At 36.4% G+C, this 23,119-nt stretch overlaps 1 protein-coding gene and 1 pseudogene across 2 annotated transcripts in view; one reads left to right on the forward strand and one right to left on the reverse strand.

The window, feature by feature from the left end:
* The window catches only part of UNC5C (unc-5 netrin receptor C), a 410,747-nt gene that overhangs the window by 299,047 nt on the left and 88,581 nt on the right, over window positions 1-23,119 (reverse strand). The gene's annotated exons all lie outside the window — the stretch shown is intronic.
* On the forward strand, window positions 12,001-12,450 carry LOC137763597 (ubiquitin-conjugating enzyme E2 A pseudogene; annotated as a pseudogene).

Genomic DNA, 23,119 nt, shown 5'->3' on the forward strand with positions numbered 1-23,119 from the left:
TTCATTTACATTTAAGGTAGTTATTGATATGTATGTTCCTATTACCATTTTCTTAATTGTTTTGGGTTCTTATTATAGGTCTTTTCCTTCTCTTGTTTTTCCTACCTAGAGAAGTTCCTTTAGCATTTGTTGTAAAGTTGGTTTGGTGGTACTGAATTCTCTTAGCTTTTGCTTGTCTGTAAAGGTTTTAATTTCTCCATCGAATCTGAATGAGATCCTTGCTGGGTAGAGTAATCTTGGTTGTAGGTTTTTCCCTTTCATCACTTTAAATATGTCCTGCCACTCCCTTCTGGCTTGCAGAGTTTCTGCTGAAACATCAGCTGTTAACCTTATGGGGATTCCCTTGTATGTTATTTGTTATTTTTCCCTTGCTGCTTTTAATATTTTTTCTTTGTAATTTAATTTTTGGTAGTTCGACTAATACGTGTCTTGGTGTGTTTCTCCTTGGATTTATCCTGTATGGGACTCTCTGCAGTTCCTGGACTTGACTATTTCCTTTCCCATATTAGGGAAGTTTTCAACTATAATCTCTTCAAATATTTCCTCAGTCCTTTTCTTTTTCTTTTCCTCTTCTGGAACCCGTATAATTCGAATGTTGGTGCGTTTAACATTCTCCCATAGGTCTCTGAGATTGTGCTCAATTGTTTTCATTCTTTTTTCTTTCTTCTGCTCTGTGGTCATTATTTCCACTATTTTATCTTCCAGGTCACTTTTCCATTCTTCTGCCTCAGTTATTCTGCTATTGATTCTTTCTAGAGCATTTTTAATTTCATTTATTGTGTTGTTCATCATGGTTTGTTTGCTCTTTAGTTCTTCTAGGTCCTTGTTAAACATTACTTGTATTTTCTCCATTCTATTTCCAAGATTTTGGATCATCTTTACTATCATTACTCTGAATTTTTTTCAGGTAGACCACCTATTTCCTCTTCATTTGTTTGGTCTGGTGGGTTTTTACCTTGCTCCTTCATCTGCTGTGTGTTTCTCTGTCTTCTCATTTTGCTTAACTTACTGTGTTTTGGGTCTCCTTTTTGCAGCTGCAGGTTCATAGTTCCCATTGTTTTTGGTGTCTGCCCCCAGTGGCTAAGGTTCGTTCACTGGGTTGTGTAGGCTTCCTGGTGGAGGGGACTGGTGCCTGTGATCTGGTGGATAAGTCTGGATCTTGTCTTTCTGGTGGGTAGGACCACGTCCGGTGGTGTGTTTTGGGGTGTCTGTGACCTTATTATGATTTTAGGCAGCCTCTCTGCTAATGGGTGGGGTTGTGTTCCTGTCTTGCTTGTTGCTTGGCATAGGATTTCCAACACTGTAGCATGCTGGTCATTGAGTGGAGCTGGGTCTTAGTGTTGAGATGGAGATCTCTGGGAGAGCTTTCGCCATTTGATATTACATGGAGCCAGGATTCTCTGGTGGACCAATGTCCTGAACTCGGCTCTCCCACCTCAGAGGCTCAGGCTTGACACCCAGCCTGAGCACCAAGACCCTGTGAGTCACATGGCAGAATTTCTCTTCAACATCATCCTCAAATTTGTGCTGACTACAGAATAGACACAAGGGCCAAAAGAAATGGCTTCATTGTTCACTTTCCTTGGCAGCTGTAGGCGAAGAGCAATTCAAATGACAGCAGACGTCTCATCAGAAACCAAGGAGGCCACAAGGAAATGGTGCATCATTTTTCAAGTACTGTGGCTCATTTACTCACTACAATCTGAAAAATGAACTCCTCTTTCTTTCATGTTCTCTCATGTCCTTTCCCTAGGACCTCGACCTTGGAGGCTGTAACCGGAGGAGAGGAGGACTAGGATACATGGTCCAAACCTGAGCTCAGAGAAGCAGCAGCAGCAGACTACCTTGATGCGGCCAGGCCCAGCCCCTTGGATGAAAACCGTGAGGGCAACGGCAGCGGTCTTGATCCCCCGCAGCAGCAGGAGCAACTGGCCCTCCCTGGTCACTGGGGGGCCACAGATTGTAGCGAGAAAGCAGCGCTGCTATCGTACCGCGTTCACCCAGTTGCAGCTGCAGGAGCTGGAGAACGTTTTCCACCACACTCAATACCAGGACTATATATTTCTAATTTACTATGTCGTCTAACATGTTGAAACATAGTAGGCATATAGCAGATAACTATTAACTGAATGAATTATAGTATCTTTGATTGCATCTTTCTCAGACACTACTTGTTCATTCTATAATAATGAGCCATATTATTTCCCAGCCAGTTTGTATGTTTATTTTTCTCTCTTTCTCTAGACAGTAAGCTTTTGAGTTCCAATGCATATTCATTCACTCATATATGTTTATTAAGCACCTACTCTACCCCAGACAATTAACTAAACAATTAATAACAGGGGCAATAAATAGGGAATGAGACAGAAACGTATCTATTCTCATTCCACAACAGGACACAGGAAACAGAGAAATACACTACTGCCTGAAAAGTGCTTTGGGAATGCAAGAAGGGATACCTATCTTGGATCAGATGGGTAACAAAGACTTGCCATTGAAAGTGGCCTCCAAGCTGAGGTTTGGAGTAGATCTTAGCCTTACTATCCTTCTTTTACACACTACAATCAAGACCACCTTCTTTCTCATGTGTGGAACTCCCTTTCAGTTTTATCAACATGGACTGTAGAGCACTTTTCCCTATACGGAGAAAGAGCTAGTACTAATAAGGTATCAGAGTGACTTTCACTTGGCTTGTAGCAAGTAAAACCCAGGACAAGTTCAAAGTTAAGACTATGTTATCTTTCTCCCCATTGGTCTCCTTCTTGAATATCCCACAGTGACTATGAAGTTTCAGCTCAAAGAACTTATTATTATTCTACTCTGTGCACTGGAGTCTAGCTCCATAATATGAAAGCACATTTCAAGGGCCACAGAAGCACTGAAGTCTGTCACAGCCCATTCCTTCCAATATTTGTTAAGTTCTCTCAGAGTACAGAAACACATCACAGGACATTCTTGCTCTTGCAAGGATAGGATAGGTTGAATAAATTCTGCATTTCCCATACTTTCACTTAGTCCTTTAAATTCATTCATTCATTAAATGAATAGAGAATCCCATGTTTACTTGTACTGACTGGTGTGGGAAGCATAAATTCCAGAGATAAAGGAATTTATCTCTGGATAAAAAGAAAAGAAAGCAGACAAACAAAAGATTTTTAAATGTTACATGAATTCTCAGTGGTCTTCCCGATTCTGATATCTCTTCCAGGTAAGATATTATTTCTCAGTGCAAAACAATTTGAATGAATGAATCAAGTTGGACAGTGAAGCTGAAGTTCAATTCTGCATAATAGCTGAGGGAAAAAATCAAAATGCAGCATATTGATTGTACTGATGGTTTTGACAATATTGAACAGTCACCTCTTTTTGCCATAAAGCTCATCATCTTCAGTTAGAAAGTTATTGTGCCTATCTTTTAAATGTATAGTCAATTCCGCTGTAACTCTTGTTTTGAAAATGCAAACTCCCAACAGGAAATAATTTGAGGGTGACACAAATTTCCAATTTGATTATGCATTGTTTTGCTTGTGACAGACAATAGAGGAACACAGAAAACTGTATCCAACTGAATTGGTTATATAGGAATCCACAAAATGCAAACAGACACACACACACACACACACACACACACACACACACAACGCCCCTCAAACATCTACCAGCTACTGCAGTTCATCACATGTGTTAAGAACCACATCCATCCATACCTGGTGTTAGAGCTTCCTAACAGGTTTCAGATAACCTTCCTTCTACCCCTTCACAATAACTCTCCATGTGCAACTCTTCTATAAGCAACCTTTAGGTCTCTTTCAAGGTAAAGTCCATATTTATTGTAGCGTTCATGTATTTCTTTAACCGTTTACATGTGTTAAACTATGCTACCATTTTTTAATAATAATTTTTTTTTTAGTTCTTCTTATTTTGAATATCTATTTAGTTTACTTATTTTCCCTTTTTTTGGCTGCATTGGGTCTTAATTGCGGTACACGGGGATCTTTGCTGAGGCATGCGGGATCTTTTTCATTATGGCGTGCGGTCTGCTAGGGTTTCTCTCTAGTTGCAGTGCGTGGACTTCTCTCCAGTGGTGGTGTGTGGGTTTCCCCCTCTCTGGCTGTGGCGCCCAGGCTCCAGGGCACATGGACTCTGTAGTTGTGGCACGCGGGCTCTCTCTTGAGGCACGCGAGCTCAATTGTTGTGGCACGTGGGCTTAGTTGCCCCAGGGCATGTGGGATCTTAGTTCCCCCACCAGGGATCGAACCCACATCTCCTGCACTGGAAGGTGCATTCTTTACCACTGGACCGCCAGGGAAGTCCCTATACTACCATTTTTATTAGGTTACTGTCTTTGTATGTGTGTGCGCCTAATTCCGATGTTGAGTGTTATGCCCCAACCCCAGCTTTCCCATTAAGTGCTTGTGATTTTTAATTTCATGATTTTGCATAGAGAGGTGAATTTTAGGAACATACATGTTATGTTGTAGCAGAACCAATTGTACAATTTCTTACTGCTCTTGGTGTGATTTTTATGAAGACCCTCTCCACAGTTTGAAAGTGCCGTATGATATTAAATGCAAATTTAACTTAAAATAATTTTATTCTAATAATTTTCTGTGATTATCCATTTGCAGGATTGGTAATAACTAGGGATATAAGAAATTATAATTTCTTTGATGGAAAAACAATCCAAAGAGAAAATTAGCTGTAGCAATCATTAACTAGTGGATTAAAAATAATAACCCATAGTCTATTTCTCTGAAATTGAGAAAATCCTCCTCTATGACATAATAATATCTTTTAAAAGTTCATGAATTATTTTCTTGGAGGTGAACTCCAAAACTCTTTTGAACCTAAAACACATTCCTCAGTATAACAGAGTGGAAAAAAATCACAATTATGAAATTAAAGGAAAATTGTAACTATGGTGATTGTTCAAATATTACACTGAATATTGCAAAGATATACAAATAACTGCAGAAACTGCAATGAACAGTTCTTGTTTGGGCATTTTTGAAGCAGTCATCTTGCTAAAAGTGTGAAGACTGGTCACTCATGACAAAAGGCTCTAGGTTGTTTCTGCTAATTAACTCTAAGAATAACTCAGAATTAAATAAACACTTTCAAGCTACTAGGATAACAGAATATTTTACCAATATATACTAGAATAATGTAAACTGATCTATAGCCAATAGAAATATAGAAATAGTTAGCAAACCAATTAACGATGGGGGCGGGGGGGAGGTGTCCCCATGACATTATGCTCTATTTTTCTAGAACACGGTCAATATTATGACCTTAGAAATAATGATCTTTAACAGAATTTTATGGTTTATGTTTTTTCTCGTGTCTATTTTCTATGAAGGATGTATCACGGGATTTTCATAATGCTTCAATGAAGGTAGGAAGTATTTTTTGAAGTGCTCATAAACTCTGAATAAACTGCTTTTAATTGGGCTTACATTTTTGCTTGCCTTTTTCTTTTTTGTTAAAGAAAAATAGAGACTTAATATAAAACAGCAGGTCTGCAACTTTCTCACTAAGGAAAAAAACCTGACAGAGCAAATCCAAACCAATTAAGCAGAACAGAAAACACTTTAAAGTGAATAAAAGCATAGCTGAACATCAAATATAGGTTTAATATTGATGTGAATAAATTATGTAGCTCTAATTGTGAAATTTACATAAGTATATCATGTCAATTCTAATATATTCATTATACTTTATTAAAAATATTGTTAAAAATTCATATTTAGATGGCCCTGAATACTTGAACTGGTGGTATTTTATCACCACAGTTCTTCTTGTATAACCTAAAATTCTCAAGGATTCAAGAAATGCAAAAGATTTTAAATTATTAAGTTCAATATTTTTATTTATTTAAGATTCATGAATAACAGTATTATATAAATGAGAAAATAAAAGTCTATCTTTATTCTGTGACATATTGTATTAAGAACCTGGAACACTAGGGAAAAACTCTAGAATTTTGAAGATGTGCTAAATAATCTTCAATAAACAATATAGTCCTTCTCTCATAAATAGAGATGATAAAGCAAGAAACTATAAAATAAAATACTGAAAAATTTTGATTATCATAGAGATCACCATATTTTGTAGTGGGTAGAGTAGATAATAAGGGCCAGTCCGATGTAGAATTATAATTAGCTTTCCTGCAACATGGCAATTTAGCAAAGAAGTTGAATAAGCTGGATCCAATCACTGGAATGATACAGCATCAAGATAAGGTCTCATGTGATGCTGTACGATTCTGCAATAAAAGCAAAAACCCAACTAAGAAAACTTTGCTAAATTGTTTTGCACCATCAAAAGAAATAAAATTGAGTGGCAGGATCCTTATCAGAGCCTAGGACTTCAGGGTGATTAATTTCACAATTCAGCTGGAGTTTATTTAGGTGTAGAAATAAAGGCAGAGTTGCAGGTAAGCTTTGCACATTCGTGCTTCTAAATTCATTAATAATTGTCTGGGTTTTCTTTTCTATTACTATAATAAAACCCATGGTAAAAGAAACTGCCACAAAGGAACTCCATTTACAGATATTGCCACTGTTTTACTAGATCAGAGTTTTGAAGTCTACCAACATAACTAAAAAATAAAATCTGTTCTTCCAGGGATTGCTCTATTTTTAACAAGTCACTCCTCACACAGATGGCCCTAGACCTAAACTTAGAGATTTCATGAGCACTTTAAACTAATACAAGTAAAAGTCAAAACCATACCTCTCCTTCCTCTATTAAAACAAAGTTCCCCCAAACCACATATCACTATTCAGCAGTGCAGATTAGAAGAATGAATTCTGATGGCTTTGGAGTCAAGATGACTGTCTGAGAATAAGTACCCTCTTAGTTAATAATTCAACCATGTAAAAGTCTCTTTTTAAAAATATCTGTAAATGAAATGATCTTAAAAATGTATTAAAAAGTATAGTATGAGGCAAAGACATATTCCTTAAAACGGAAAAACACAATTTGTGAAAAATGCTTTTAACTTTTCACTGATAAATAATAAGAGCAAAAATACAGTTATCACTCAAACAGTCTTAAGAGATAGATAGGTATTTCTTATTACCTGCATTTTGCATCTAAGGAATCTAAGCACACATTACCTGAGATGTGCTGGAATAGAAAATGCTCAGCACATGTGGAGCTTCCTAAACAGCTGCTTTTATTGATTGATTTATTTGAAAAATTTACAAATAGTAGTTCTAACTTCTGAAAATATTGTTTTCCAGAAATGATCTACGGATATCATCTCCTTTTTACGTTATCCATAAACAGTGAGGAAACTCAGCAATAAACTGAGGGCCATTATGTAGTAGTAGGTCATCCCTAAATGCTAAATGTCTTTCCTTCTCCCCAAGTGAAGATGATACAAGGTAGCTTTGTTTTTAATCCCTAAAATCCTCAGAAACTCCCATCAGTAATTTCAGTCTCCTTCTGCCCTGTCATGTAGTAAGAAAAACTGCACCTCTGGTGCATACCCAAGTTTACAGGCCAAGTTCCGCTTATTTTTTCTTTTACAGGCCCTTGCAATAAGCAGTCCATTATAAACAGTCTTCTTCATCAAGGCTGGCCCCAACAAATACAAATAAATAATGAAACATCCTAAGCTTCTAGAATGTAAAAGATTTATAAGCACGGCTGGCATGGATGACATGAAGAAGGGTTCAGAGGTCATTCGAACCATAAACTCAAGATGAAAAATCTGAATCATTTAGCAAAAAGAAGAGTGTTAGGTGAGTTTTCGTTTTTTTTCTTTCCTCTTTTCCTTTTTATGTTTTAAGACAAAGTTTATTTAACACAACACATATGCATCCCCTTAGTTATCTGATATGGCTAGGGTTATAGATAAGCTTCTGATAGATGAAAGAGAAACACTTTTAGAAACAAACATTTTTATTCGAACTTTTTTTGAAGGAAACTTTCCAAAACCATATCACATACTTCCTTGTTTGTGTGGTATGTTGAAAATGTAATTAAACCTTTTTTGACTATTTAAAGCGTCATCCCCCCGAGTGCATTCTATGGAACACTAGCTCTAAAAGTAGGATGTTAATGGTGTTTCAAGAAAAAAAAAGTGTTCTGAGGTCAAATAAATTTAGGAGATTCTGATGTCAACTTGGATTTTCTTAAAACAATGAACATTCCCATTTGACTGGCTAACTGGGTGGGAAACATAAACCCATATGTCAGAGTGTGTAGTGACCCCACAAGCACAAGGAAATGGAATGTCAGTCTTTCTCTTGTAATCTCATAGCACTGCTCCTTCACCCACTCCTTACCAGAGGTTGAAATATTAGAAAGGGAGAGAGAAAGGTGCAGAAGGAGAGGACAAGCCAAAAGCTTCCACACCCATAATACCGATTGTCTGTTTTCTCTCCTTCACATTTCTCTCCTGTCTTCCAGCTCTCTGTGGCCACAGATTTGGCCAATTGTTGCTGTTTCTGCTTTTTACTGGCATTTCTGCCACTTCCATTCTTTGTTTGGCAGGGCAGCTACCTTCAGCGATTTTTGTTTGTGTTACTGTTTGGACATGTAAAAGTCAGAGATAGGCCCACTGTTGTTCTACATGGACAGAGATGCCAGAAATATATGTAATGGGATAAATGGAGATACCAGATTACAGATTATTTTCAGTGGGAGGTCATTTATCTGTGTTTGTTGGGCCCCCCCCCCATCACTAGTATTACAGAAGGAATGAAAACAAAAAAAGAGATACCCCAGGTGAACTTAGTCACATCTAAAAAAGGTATTTTGCTCTCTAAATGTGAGAAATGTGAGAAACAGACCACTTTTTCATAACTTTCAACAGTTAGTAGTGATCATTCCCATCATTTATCATCAAGAGAGGATGTTAAGAGTCTCTCTCAATACTCATAATTATTTCAAATATCGGTATGATTTTAATTAATAAATAAAGTCTGAGTAGAAAACTCTACTTATTTCTTTATAGTAAAAAGGCAACAGTACATACACAGCTAATCTCATTGGCATACAATGTTAAAATGTTACATATAGGTTTCTAGATGTTTATAATGGTGGTGGTTAAGAAGAGAAAATTAAAATTCCTGAGACCTGACACTAAAGAAAACAAAACAAACAAACAAAACAAAAAAAGGGGGAAAAAAAAAAAGAAGGGAAAGATTCCTGAAGTGCTTGAATAGCATGGCATGCATGCGTCAGTGAACTTTTGAAAGGAGTTCAGGGAAATGAAATTTAAAAAGTGTTCATCAGCAAACTTAGCTCTAACATGGTTTTCTTTAATAAGTAAAACTTACATTTAGTGCTTATATCTCAATTTTCATCTTCAATGTATTTTACAAACATTAGGTAATTTTTATAACACTCCTGAGAATTAGCAATGATATCTTGCATTTATATAGGGTCACTCATTTGAAGAATATAAAAGGACTTCACAAATATTAAACTTAAGCCATACTCAACTGATCTTAAAAAGAAGAGGAACAACAAAAAAAAACTTATCAGGCCATTGGAAATAGACTTCGTATAACATTAGAATTTAGAATTACTGATATCTAAATTTAGTTTTTGACACAAAAGCATTCCTTCATGGAGGTTGCTTAAATGCAAGAGTGCTTGAGAAACTAGTTCAAAAATGGATACAAAGGGGCTAACTTTCACTTAAAGCCAGCAGACTTCCATTTTTGCATCTTGTTTCTATCCATTTCCTGAAGAGTCAAATATGTCTATCTCCTCATTACCTGGCTTAATGAAAAGAAGCAATGGCACTGCTAATGCAAGACATAATATAAAAATCATTCATAATGGACTTCAAATGAATTTATTACTTTCCTTGCAGTAAATTTAAAACTGTATGTTTCAAAAGACAATACTAAAATTGTTTTACATTTAATTAATGGTGAAAGGGAACTCCTTGGTTCGTGGTAAAAAATCTGTCCAGGGTGCTTTTTTCTTAAATCAATATTTAACAAAGAAATTTCTAAATTACTTTCGCCAGGTATTATTTGTTTAATATGTTAGTACTCAATTTTTATTTATCCAAAATAACTCTACAAACAAATGTTTTAAAGCCCTTATAAAAAATACATAAAACAACTGTTTTAATTACATAAATTGTTTTATTTAATTCTCGGAGAAAAAAATAAGTGCTGCTATCACTGTTTTACGGGCGAATTAACTGAAACACAGTTGCGTAACGTACTTAACTAGGATATTATATCTAGTGAATAGTACAGTCAGGATTCAAACCAGACAGTCTGTCTCTGAAGCCTGGACTCTTAAGCACTGTTTCAGAATAAGTCACTTACATGAAGCCAACTAGTATAGGAAACTACCGAGACCAAGAGATGCCAGGCAGGTAGATCAATGGCTCATCCTGCACAGAGGAAAGAAAGACAGCCTGGATAAGCAGAAAGGATGTTCAACTGACTTCCATTCAGAAGCCCAGTTTGGAGAATGGCTTGTATAGTTTACCAAACATGTGACCCAGTGCACTACTGTCACCTTTTTGGATCCCATTTACCTTAACCACGCAACAGAGGTGGAGAGAAAGAAACCAAATTACGAAGTCTTGAAGGTCCCTACTATTTTTTAACAATGTATGTTCTCTTCTGCCTCTAACATTTGTACTTAGAAAAATTTTGGTGAGGTAAAATAATAGCTATCCTACAAAGAATAATTAGCAATGTATTCTAAATAATTAGTAATATATGTAGATGTGTCCTTTACTTTTTTCATAGAAGTCCCGTGCACATATTCATATAAATATATACTATGTATAGTTTCTTCCTGTACTATTTATCATACTAATAACCCAGGCAGGTGTTTCCTAGGGTTAGGGGACATAATGATGAACAAGGCAGTCCTTGCCCTCAAAGAGTTTACATTCTAGTTGGAGGGAACATATAAAGAAGTAAGCTAATTGGAGAGAAAGCAAGTCGGAAGTTGGTGATATTTTAGTGGGGCTGGTCAGGAAAGAACTAGATGATGAGAATAAGGAAGCATTCTGCCCTGAGAATACCCCAGGAGAGGGAACAGCTAACGCAGAAGGCTTGCACTGGGAACCAGCTTGGACAGGCCAAGAGACATCAGGAGGCCAGCGTGACACAGCAAGAGGAGAATGGTCCTGACCAGATTAGACAGGACACAGTCAGGCAGAGGCCACTGAAAGATTACAGACGGCTCAGAGGCCTTGGCTTGTTTTTGCTATTTTTCAAGTGTAACTAAAAGTTATTAAAGGGCAATAAGCTACCTATCTTTTTCTACTCACAGTATGAATTCGTGTTTGAAATACTCTTTCCTTAAGCCTTACTAACTTTTAAGAGATTCCTGTGAATGATCTAATGCTATCTGCTAACCTAAATATACTTAGGTACTATATGAACAATCAAAGCAATTGGCTGGTCATCTTTCCCCTACCCAGCCTCGGTGGAATCTACAACCTTTGAGAATTTAATAAGTAATTCCTCCTTTTGGAACTTACTGAAAATTTGGTTTTTATCAATATTCCCTTTTGTTATTTTATTCTTTTATTTTAAGTTTATACTTTTTCAGAACTACAGTGTGAAAACTGATGTTTCTGAATAGAATTTTACCAATTTTAAGGGAAGATAGCAAAGTTTATTTGGGCTATGTATTTGCTGTTGTTTTAAAATATCGTTCTTTATTTGGGTTTCTGTGGGATTATTGAATTTTAAGTCTAAATGCTAATAGGATTTGAACTGTTCCTTCCTGTATGATACAAATACTATATTTTTCACTAAAGATAAACTCAAGCCAAGTTTAGAAAATTTTTAAATTAAATCATGAATGTTTTTTACATATATAATCTTATATTAATCCATTAAGACTCCATCACCCGTTCGGAGAGGCAGTGCGGTTCCTCTGGGCACCTCCCCCTCAGCCTCCTCGGCCACCTTACCGCCCGCGGGGACCCCAGATCTCGGTGTATGCCCCACCCCTGACCCCGCTAGAGATGTGTCCACCCCGGCTCAGTGGCACCTCATGAGGGGCTTCAAGAGGTTACAGGAGTATCCTCCAGCCGGAGTCAGCGGGGCTTCGTCTGAGAACAACATCATGGTTTGGAACACCGTCATTTTTGAGCCTGAAGGCTCAATAGAATTCAATATTACAATAGAATTATTATAATAATAGAATTATTACAATAGAATTCACTGAAGAATCTCCGAATAAGCCACCTACGGTTAGATCTGTCCCTAAGATGTTTCATCCAAATGTCTATGCAGATGGTAGGGTATGTCTGGACATACTTCAGAACCGCTGGAGTCCAACCTATGATGTGCCTTCCATTTAACATCCATACAGTCTCTATTGCAGGAACCCAACCCCAACAGTCCAGCAAAGAGCCAGGCGGCTCAGCTGCACCAGGAGAATAAGCAGGGGTATGAAAAACATGTTTCCGCGACAGTAGACCAGAGCTGGTGTGACTGTTGACCCGGGTGTAGGAAGAGAAGAAGCTGGTCATAAGAAAAATATATATTGATGTGTTTATCACCTTCCCATTCTTCAGTGTCATTACATTTGCTTTATTAAAAGCAAAATAGCTGTTGTGCTGTTTCCATCTTCCCTTACCAAGCTCTTCCCACCCCTTCTACCCTCTCCTTAAACATCAGAAAACACCCTCTATGAGATCAAAGGTACTGTACCTGGGTTACATGCAAAAATTACTAATGCTTAATTCCTTTTCTGTTGTATCTCATTTCCAGTTTTAGGGCAGTATTGTGTTACTGTACTTTACACTAAGCTTTTCAAATGAATTGTTTTACAAGTGGTGCTTATGCATAGCTTGATGACCAGAATGTTATTTTTAACAGAATGATTGCTGAAGCGTTTCACCCTGGCTGGTCCTTCACTTAGCGTTGGATTTAGAAGTGAATTTTTGGAATACGGCCTATTGAAAACAGGGAAACAAATCCATATAAACATCCATTTTAAAAGAGCAATGGAAGCTAAAAAGGCCACGATACTAAGATCTAACCAACATGAATTTTGTTTTTTACTGGTAGGAAGGAGAATGTTAAAGGACTCGGTCAAAGGAGTGCAGCGATCGTAATAACTGACAAATCCTCCCCTTGCGAGGTATTCACTGGACACATCCAAGCTAAGTTTCAGAATACTGAAGTCTTCTGGATTTTCACTTTTTAAAGAGGTGTGGGAACAGAGGACTGGAGACAATCATTAGTTTTTAAGCTAGGGAAGGTTGGAGATCCTTTAATCTTTTTTAAAGGAGCAGTGCTACCTTAGATAAACAAATTTATAATCCCTCCTTGTTTTTTTTAGAGTTTTAATTAACCCAAGGAAGGGAACATATCTGTGGCAAACTATTTTCCACTCAAATCCTCAGTTAATGCTGCATGCTTTAGTTTCTTCCTCCCTTTCAGTACTATAAGAACCTTACAGTCAATACTTGCAATCTTTCTTTTGATATGTATATTTTCAGATAGACAGTATCTTTAAGTAGCAGTGTGGGACAAGGCTTGTAAATGTTTTGTCTGACGTTCCATTGCCACCTTTTGTGCATTTATCACTCTTCTAAATCTAACTTTGCACGAGTAACCCACGTAAAAAATGTACATTTTTCAAAACTTGTAAATAAAAATAACCTTAAAAAAAAAGACTCCATCACCCTTTTTAAATACCGCAGAATGAATTCCTTAGTCTTTTGTCATGGCGATGGCTATTAAAATAGTACATCTCCATATACACTGATAGTCTACTGAAAGTATGAGAGCACAAAAATTTCTTTATACATTATATTGAAAACAGACAACAAGCAACAGAGTTGGGGTTACCCTTGTTAACAGGGGTTTTTACAGTGAAAACAGCACTGGTTAGATGGAGACCTGCTTCTCATTAACTTCATCTTCCTTTATTCACTACAGGATCTTGGGAAGTTAACTTTGGGCCTCAGCAATCCCATTTATAAAACGGGGATACCTGCTTGTCTGACAATAGGTAGCAGGAATGGATTGCCTTGTGAAGTCCTTTAGGAACCTGTACAATTAGCCAAGGGGACGTTAGAAGTACCACAGGTTTAAGGAGAATGGTACTCAGGTTGGAGCAGTGGATTAATAATTCTTTCTTCCAGTGGCTACTGGTACTCAGTGCCTCTGGGCTAGCTCTGATATTTATGAGTTTTAGGGGGATTATCACCATTGTGCAAATCCAAGATTTTGTTTCCATTAAAAAATTAACTGAAATATTAGACTCAGTCTTCAAGTATATTTAGAAATGTACCAAGAAGCATATAAATAGCTCCTCTTAGTAGAATTATTATAATGGAACTCTCACGGCAGGGTTTAATAACGTTGGAGGAAACTAAACTGACAGTGGTGGAGGCCAAGCCTTGGGTGCTTGGGTCATTCTGGAAGGGAAGTAGAGAGCAAATCCAATTTAACAAAATGACAAAGCTGTCACCTCACTCAACTTATTTGCATTATTATTTGCCTTTTGCTTTTCTATTTTTGCAAAGGAGAGAGTTTACAGACAATTCATATATCAAATACGTATCAAATTGCAGGGGATGCTTTGCAAACTAAATAAGCAAGGTTTATTTGTTCCCTCCTTACATATAAGTATACATCATTTTCATTCTTACTTTTTACTCCTTAATTCCATCTGTCCCCCCTTCTTTCTTTTCTTAGACACATTAGTTAAAGGGATGGATTCTTTTTTTTTTCTTTTAGGTGAGTAATGGTGAAAAAGGGAGGCGGGTGTAGCTGAATGCAGCTTAGGTGTCTGTTGCATTCCATCTGGAATCAATAGGGCTTTTTTTTTATCACCCTGTGACAGCAACAGCCAGAATGTAGGGTTTGTTTTTTAATAGCACCCTGTGATAGACTCAGAACATTAGGTATGCAAATTCAGTAAGAAAATGCTCTCAGTAATGTTGCTTTATACTATCTAATCAATAATAATATCTATAAATATTTATTTGTTTGACAATTGGTTGGTATATCTAGAGCAAAGGGAAGCATTTCAGAGAAGAATGTGAAAGTTTTTGGCAATTTGGTTGCTAAGATAAGCCTAAAATTATTATAAAACAGACTCTGTAATAAAGCAGTAGATGAGTTTTCTAAACAATCTGGGTTAGAGAAATCAAGATCAATGGAGTCATCCAGATACATTCTTGAAGAGGAAGGAAGGAAGTCTTAAGTAACCTTGGGCAGGATGCGTATTCACTGCTGGAGTGGAAGAGAGGGTACAATTGGGATGTGAATTTATGTTATCATTAAGATAGAACCACCAGGAGTTACTTATCAAGAATATAAAGTTTCTGGAAGATGACAAAGAACCTGCAAAGAAGAGGTTGGTTTTTACAAAAGAAGATTTTATGAAAAATATTTAAAATGAAAAAAGGACATATATCTTCTCAAGAGTGACTAAAAGAGACAGGCCCTTGTTCACAGCTTATCTGTTCTTAGGTAACCAATAATTTAACAAGTTATTTAGTCTAATTTACTATTGAGCAATAGATAAAACATAGTAAATAAGAAGGGCAGAGTGCAGCAAGAGGTAGCCAGAGGGCAAACTGAAAGCAAGTTGTAAAGACAGAAGGAAAAAATCTACAAAATAGAAGATGAGAATCCATAGTTGCCTGAATCAGGGAAAATTAGCACTCTATATGGAGATGATCTGAAGGATCACATAATACAAACTCTTACATATAATAATTACTCAATACTCAATAAGCGATGCTCAAGATGATGACTATTTAAGAAAATCTTACACGATGCTTAATATTATGAGTCAGAGTAAATCTATAATTTTTCAATTAAAAAATCAGTATGACATGTCTTTCATTATATTTTTTAAAAAAATCACTCTAAGAAATAGTCCAAAACACTTACCATGTGACCCAGCAATCCACTTCTAGGTATTTACCCAAGAGAAATGAAAACTTAAAAAACCTGTCCACAAATGCTTGCAGTGTTTTTACTCATAATTACTAAAAACTGTAGGCAACCTTCAACTGGTGAGTGGATAAACAAACCGTGATACATCCATACAATGGAACACTACTTAGGAACGAAAGGAATTAACTACTGACACACACAAAAATTTGGGTGAATATCAGATAATGATGCTAAATGAAAGAAACCAGAGAAAGAAGCTGCTATATGATTATATTTATATGACATTCTGGTAAAGGCAAAACTATAGGGACAGGAAACAGCTAAGTATTGCCAGAAGCTGGGAGTAAGGAAAGGGATTGGCAAAAAGTGGACATGAAGCCATATTTTGGATGTGAGGGAAGTAGTCAATGACCAGCAGCCTGAAAATGGCAGATCCAAGAATTAAACTTAGGCCTGCCTATTTCCAGATTCAGTGACAGTGATAAGTGTTGTATATCTTGATTGTGTTGGCTACACAACTGTGATGGTTACATAACTGAATGTATTTGTCAAATCTCACAGAATTGTAAGCTAAAAAGGGGGACTTTGACTCTATGTAAATGATACCACAATTTAAAAATCAGTTCATTTTCTGGTTTGTAAATAGTGGAGCATTAAATATGTCTCTTGACTGAGTATGACTCGGGCACCAGTGCGGAATCTTGGCTATCCATTCACCAGGTGGTCCTTGCTGCATTTCTCTCTCATTCCCTATGCACAGTTCAGTAGACTGGGTGGGGCTTAACATTATCTATGCTCATCTCTTTCTCTGACCCCAATCAAGAATTAACTCTATATAAAAATTATTTTGAAATATATTCATAGTATCTTGAACCATGGAATCAAGATAAAAGAGTTCCTATATAGCATGTTGAAAATATTACATTTTATCCAGAAACATTTGCTTAGACCTGAATCTAGTTTGTCCAGTAATAGCTGAATAGTTGGAGATTAGATAGATATTCTTTAAAAAAGCCAATATCCAAGTAGTGTGTTAGATTCATAGACAGATGAATATCTGAGTTAAACTCTAGTGAGATACAAAGGCCAAAAATAATAATTGCTACTATTTATTGAGCACTTACTCTGTGTCACACATTTTGCAAAGCTATTTACATGTTTTAAGCTTGAAAACTCGACTATGAGGCAGGTGACCTAATTTATAAACAAGGAAAGTTACACTAGAAAATTTAGCAACTTGCCCAGGGACACACAGCAAATTTAAAGTGGCAGATCTGAGATTAAAATTCAGGCCTGCCTAACTGTAGATTCATTGAGACACAATGATATAAAACAAAAAGGGTTACCACAAGGCAGCCTGTGAAGAATATTATAAAAGAGGAAAAGGAATCTGCAGGAAAAAGGCTCTTCTTCCAGGAAGAAGGGGCTTGGGAGCTGGCCCTATAAGATGGATACAGCTTCGATTGGTGAAAGTGAGAAGGAGGGCTTCGCCAGTAGAGGAAACAATCACTTCCATGCTCACACTTTTTTAGCTAATGTCCAGTTTAGAGTGTGATTTCTCCTATGGTCAAGACCTTCTCTCACTCAAAAAGGACACCTAAGCCAGATTTCTGGACACTGTACTATAGCTTCTGTGGAAGAACTCGGAGCAAGGGTTTTAGCCCCACATGCAACATTTGAAAATCTCGTTATCAGGGGCAAACCATACAGACCAGCTGGGCCTTACTTCCCTCATCTGTGGACTATAATTTACATATTTCTACATTTACATTACATTTACATATGTAAATACTATAATTTACATATATATTATACATATATAAATAAAATAAATTCTAATGATGGCACACAATGGAGCAATTTACGGATAGACTATAAAAAAGTCTCCATATCCTGCTTTCCTGGCCTGGTTTTACCGGATGTACAGTGCACAAAGCAGCTCTACCTCAGCGTGGAGCTGAGAGAAAATGGTGGCAATGGATGCAGACCTGTTACAAGTGTTCATAACGTTCAGTAGTGTGAGAAAGTGTGAAGTAATGGAATTTTCTACATATTTTCCTTTGATAAATTACAACTACCAATAATGCCTGCAGATTTTTAACACAGAGGTATGGTAACGTAATAACACCTGGGAAATACATTTTTACATAGAAAAGCTGTCAGCAACAGATACACTCTTTTGAGATGAATATTTTCTCATCGTATGATTCAATTATTTAATAAGGAAAAAAAGACACTTTAAATATTGACACTTCGTTCTAGACCTGGCAAGACACAGAGGGAACAACTGTATCTGGTAACTAAAGGAAAGACCACTGCTACCTGGCTCACCGCTAAATAGCAAACCAACTAAGCCCCAATTTGTTGAAGAAGTTTTTATCTCTGGAATTCTATTTGTTTACATTCTAGGCACCCAAAAGCAAAGAGAGGACCACTGCCCTGTCATCAATACCAGAACTCCAGATCTTTAATGAAACTGCCCCTTAAAATGTTAACATAGTTATCCTGTTATCATGTCTAGAATTAAATAAAGTAAGGCTTTTTCTCATTCAACAAATATTTGTTGAGTTTTTATTAATTTCCAGGAACTGGATTAGCTCTCAGGCTAACAGTGCCCAAGGTAACCATCTTTTCCCTCATAAACTTGGAAGCCCCAAAAGACTAATGTCATATAGAGAATATATATAAAAGTGCCTAAAATTTTGCTTGGCATATAACGCTCAATAACTTTGTAGTGATAAAACTTAATGATATTAACTAATAATGATTCCATACAATATAAAGACTTCATTTGTGTCGAAAATATGAGAAATTTATAATCCAAGTAGTTCGTTGACCATCACTGACAGGGTGTTTGTAGTATTTAGAATTCTCCTTAAGTCTCAGTCTGGAGTCTTGTTACATTGATCCTGTCAGTGGCAACTAAATCAAATGACACATCTAAATAAACTGATCTACAGAGACCTTATTCAAAAGGCAGGCATTGCTGATTTAAATGAGGCTTGGAATCCACCACAGCAACTTGAAACTTTTCCTACTCACAGTTGAGTAAACTGATTTTCATATCCAGAAAAGAAACATTGACAGAAACACACAAGAGAAAGTAGGCTGTCATTTCTGAAAAGCAACTGAAGAAAAACCCCACCAGGCTTATTCCATCATCTCCAAATGCCTCAAAATGTAAAATCTAGACATATTAATCATCAGGTAATAGTGATATAGTAATGTCACTAATGTACACTCTATTGGTAAAGTAGACAACTTAGAAATCCTTGATATCATAAATATCCATCAAGGAAATACAGACAGGACTTAACATTTGCTAAATTTCAATAATATTTAGTCTTTTATTATTAAGAAAATCTATTACCTTGTTACTTTTGTTTTGTCTGAAATAAGATGGGTGACAAGTAATAAAACACTTATGAAAAGGGCACTGTATTGTGTCTCATCTTAGTCAAGTCAGAAACTACATTTTTCAAGAAAGAATTATTTCAACAAGCATCTCTTCAGTGCTATTATAAGCACTGTAATATATTAAGATAAATGTTAAATTATTAATATGACTGTTTCAGAAACTGTATTTATTTTCTATCTTATATGTCTTAAACACTTAAAAATTCTGATAGAATTTCTGTTTTCAAAATCAATGCGGCAATGATTGCTCTTGAAATTTTATCCTAAGTTGTAAGTCAGAAGAAATATATGTTGGGGGAAAAATGAGAAACAAAAACCCCAAATTTGAAGATAATCTTTTTAGGCAAATATTTGTGATGCTTTAGACATAACACAGTAGTTAAAACAAGGTGGTAATGTATATGGTGCATTATTTTAGAATTGTCAGTTCTAAAACTTTGCTTCAATGTTGGATATACTTTGTTCCCATATTTTAATGTTTCATGCAGAAGTTTTTTCTTTTTTTTTCTCTCTAAACCTCCAGTGAGAAGTATTGGTTAACACAAAATGAATGTGCTGTAATACTTTCTTTGAAACCCTGCAGTCAACCTTTTGCATATAACTTTCTAATAGAAAAAAAAAAATCCCACATACTTCATTTTCCCTAAAGAGCAGCATGAGATTTCTAATCCTTTGCTTGAGCACATAAAATATTAAGAGCCAATTTTCAGCTGCACCTCTGTCACTTCCATTATCATTCTACACGTCCAGAGGTGATAATGGACTCTGTAAATTGCAGTCTTTCTCTATCCCAGACCACTGAGGGTTTCACCAGGGGACAGTTCCACACAAAGGGTGGCCCAGATGTATGTTAATGGTGCTGAGCAGCAAGAAGCAGACACCCCTAAACACGATAATGTGATGTGTCACCCAGAGGAAAGACAAAATGAGCAGAAAACAATTTCCTTAGGAATTCAGTGAAATCAACAGTGACCTATCCTTGCCCATAAATCAGATGTATCTTCACAGAACCTTGGAAATGGAAGATTAAAATACACTCCTAACGCCCCACCTGTGAAGGAGCCGTCTGTCTAAACCAACACAGAATGAGGGCTCATAGACATTGATGTTTAAAGAATTATGGAAAAGGCTATTATATCCCACTGACTTTTTTCAGACACAACAAACAGACCTGCCAGCATTAGTGGAACTATCCTCAAACATGAAGTGAAAAATAAGGTAAGGTAAAGGAAAATGCTCATCTTAGCCATTGCTGAAATGATATCCACAGTTCTCCACGGTTGGCAATTTGTCTACCCAAAGAGAGCTGCCTTGCAGGAAACTGAATGGGATCGACACTGGGTTTTTAAATCATCACGTTTCCCACTATCCCATGCAAAATAAAAATCATATTTTAGGGCAAGTATACAGAAGGAAGTGATTTAGATCTAGTTTTTCTCCCTTTTTCATAGGCACTATTCTAACTATGTGTCTTTCAATGTAGTACCTAGTGTTCAGTGACTGATCCCACCAGACTGAGTATTAATGCTTTGGGCAAGGGGATGGGGCTGGAGTTGGAAGACAAAGGCTGTACCAAGAGGACAGAACGCCTAAAGAGAGAAAAGAGACAGAACAAAATCAGACTGCGTTGCCCAGATAATTGATGCTCTGTCACATATTAGACAGTAATATACATGATCATAATTACTGCCGGTACGCCAATAAAGCTAAATGTTGGATAAATGAAGGTAAGGCCAATTTTAATTCTATAAATACATTTTGGAACCAAGTCTATATTCTTCAAAGTAACTTCTGGAAAAACCAGACCTCAAAAACAAAACCACACACACACGCACGCACACGAAAGGGAGAGAAAGAAATGAAGAAAGAAAAAAAGGAAAGGAAAGGAAAAGAAAGGAAAGAGAAGAAAAGAAAAAAGAGGGACCCAGTATGATTATTTACTTATTAACTTAGTGCAAAATATTATCAACGAGCTCTACCTCTTCTCTTCACACCTCCCATCCCCTTCAGCAAACAGCAAGCATTCAAATGTATGAAAGCACAGCGCCAATCACTAGGGCCAAAGTGAAAAAAGTTCAGTGACTTCAGTCCAGAAGAGAAACAGACAAGTAAGGAGATGATTACAATACAGTGTGGTACCCGCTCTGGAAGGGGTATCAGAAGGCTTCTTCTGATGACATTTTACCATCTTGTCAGATTTTTCATAACTTATTCTTAGGATTTTATATCCTTTTCCTCCCTATCTCTTTCCTCAAGAAAAATGGGGAATAAAATCAATGTGTAAACAGATTTTAAAATTTATACATATTTACAATTAGAACCATTGAAATCCAGAATAGGTAAATCCACAGAGAAAGGGAACATGTTAGTGGTTGCCAAGGGAAGAGAGGAGAGAGGCCTGGAGAGTGATTACAAAGCCTTCTTCTAGAGGGATGAAAAAGTTCTGAAACTAGAGAGACACACTGTGAATGCAGTAAGTGCCACTGAATTGTACAGTTTAAAATGGTTAATTGTATACTATGTGAGCCTCACCTCAATGAAAAAAACGATCGAAATACTTCACTTGAAATTTTGTGTCACTGTTTGAAACAGTCATTGTGAAATACCACAAAAATTTATAGAATCAATCAGTCTTCTGTTTTACCTTTCTTACTCTCTAGCAGAAAATAGTGCTATTCTCTTTGAAAAAAATCAGAAACTTTTGATATAATTGGGAAACTAGAGCAAAGTTAATGTCTTTGAGATAATTTTTAAAGTTCATAAGACTGTAATAGTACAGTAGCATAACAGGAGGTACTATGATTACATATGTCAGTCTTCTCAAAAAAATTCTTTTCTATGAATTTTTAATGACGCAAGTAATTTTTCAAGGTCATTGAGAGAGCAAGCAGTTATTCTGACGTTAAATTTGTTCACAGTTTCTTGGCAGCTTTGCAAGAAAACAAGCAACTGGGATTTGTGGAGGAGGGGAAACGGTATACTGAGGAAGAGCAGAATTAGAAGTAATATATAATTAGCTGCAGATATAGCTGATTCACTTCTTAACCCAGCAGAAAATATCTACTAGGTGCTCTTGAATATAGAATGGGATTTAGAATTAATTCATGTTCTGGTTGCAGTTGTGGTTAATAACATATACATATATTTTTTTACATATATATACATACATTTACTGTATCTGTAAAACTCATTTTCTAATGATTTGAATATATCAGTACCCAAATATCTGCTGAACATTTCTCATTTTACAATTAAGTGTATGAAAAGGACATTAAGAAATATATACTTGTCAATATTTGCAGACCAGAATGAGATATTCCCCCAAAGCTGAAAAGAGCAATAAAATATTGTCCTCTTAATGTTAAACTATAAAATGGAAACATAATGGAGCAAGAAAGGGCTATGCAAAATGTATACACGTATTAAAAATAGTGTCTCAATCCCTGGAGAAGGCAGAGGACCATTAATCATCCATAAGATCATATTAAAAGAGGAGTCACAGAGGTCAGTACTCAAAGTATCTTCCAAACTTTGTTCAGGAGAGTATGAGCTTTGGGCAATAAACTTCATGAATTTCTTCCCATTGGCAAAGTCATGTCTAAACTGGAGATAGATGAGGGGCTTGTATTGTTCCCTTTCCACTAGCAAAACCTTCTCTACTGCATTTGGTAGCTCTGTGCAATGGCCCAGAGCCATATGATTTACCTAATTCTCCTTGCTCTGATTCCAAGCAACATTTATTACTTATTTTTCCACGCACATTTGCCTCCAGAGACAAAATGCTTTTGTCATACAGACCTTGATAATCTTGTCCTTGAGATATTAGTTCT

Source organism: Eschrichtius robustus, chromosome 4 (genome assembly GCF_028021215.1).
Source record: "Eschrichtius robustus isolate mEscRob2 chromosome 4, mEscRob2.pri, whole genome shotgun sequence".
In the NCBI taxonomy this organism is placed as follows: domain Eukaryota; kingdom Metazoa; phylum Chordata; class Mammalia; order Artiodactyla; family Eschrichtiidae; genus Eschrichtius; species Eschrichtius robustus.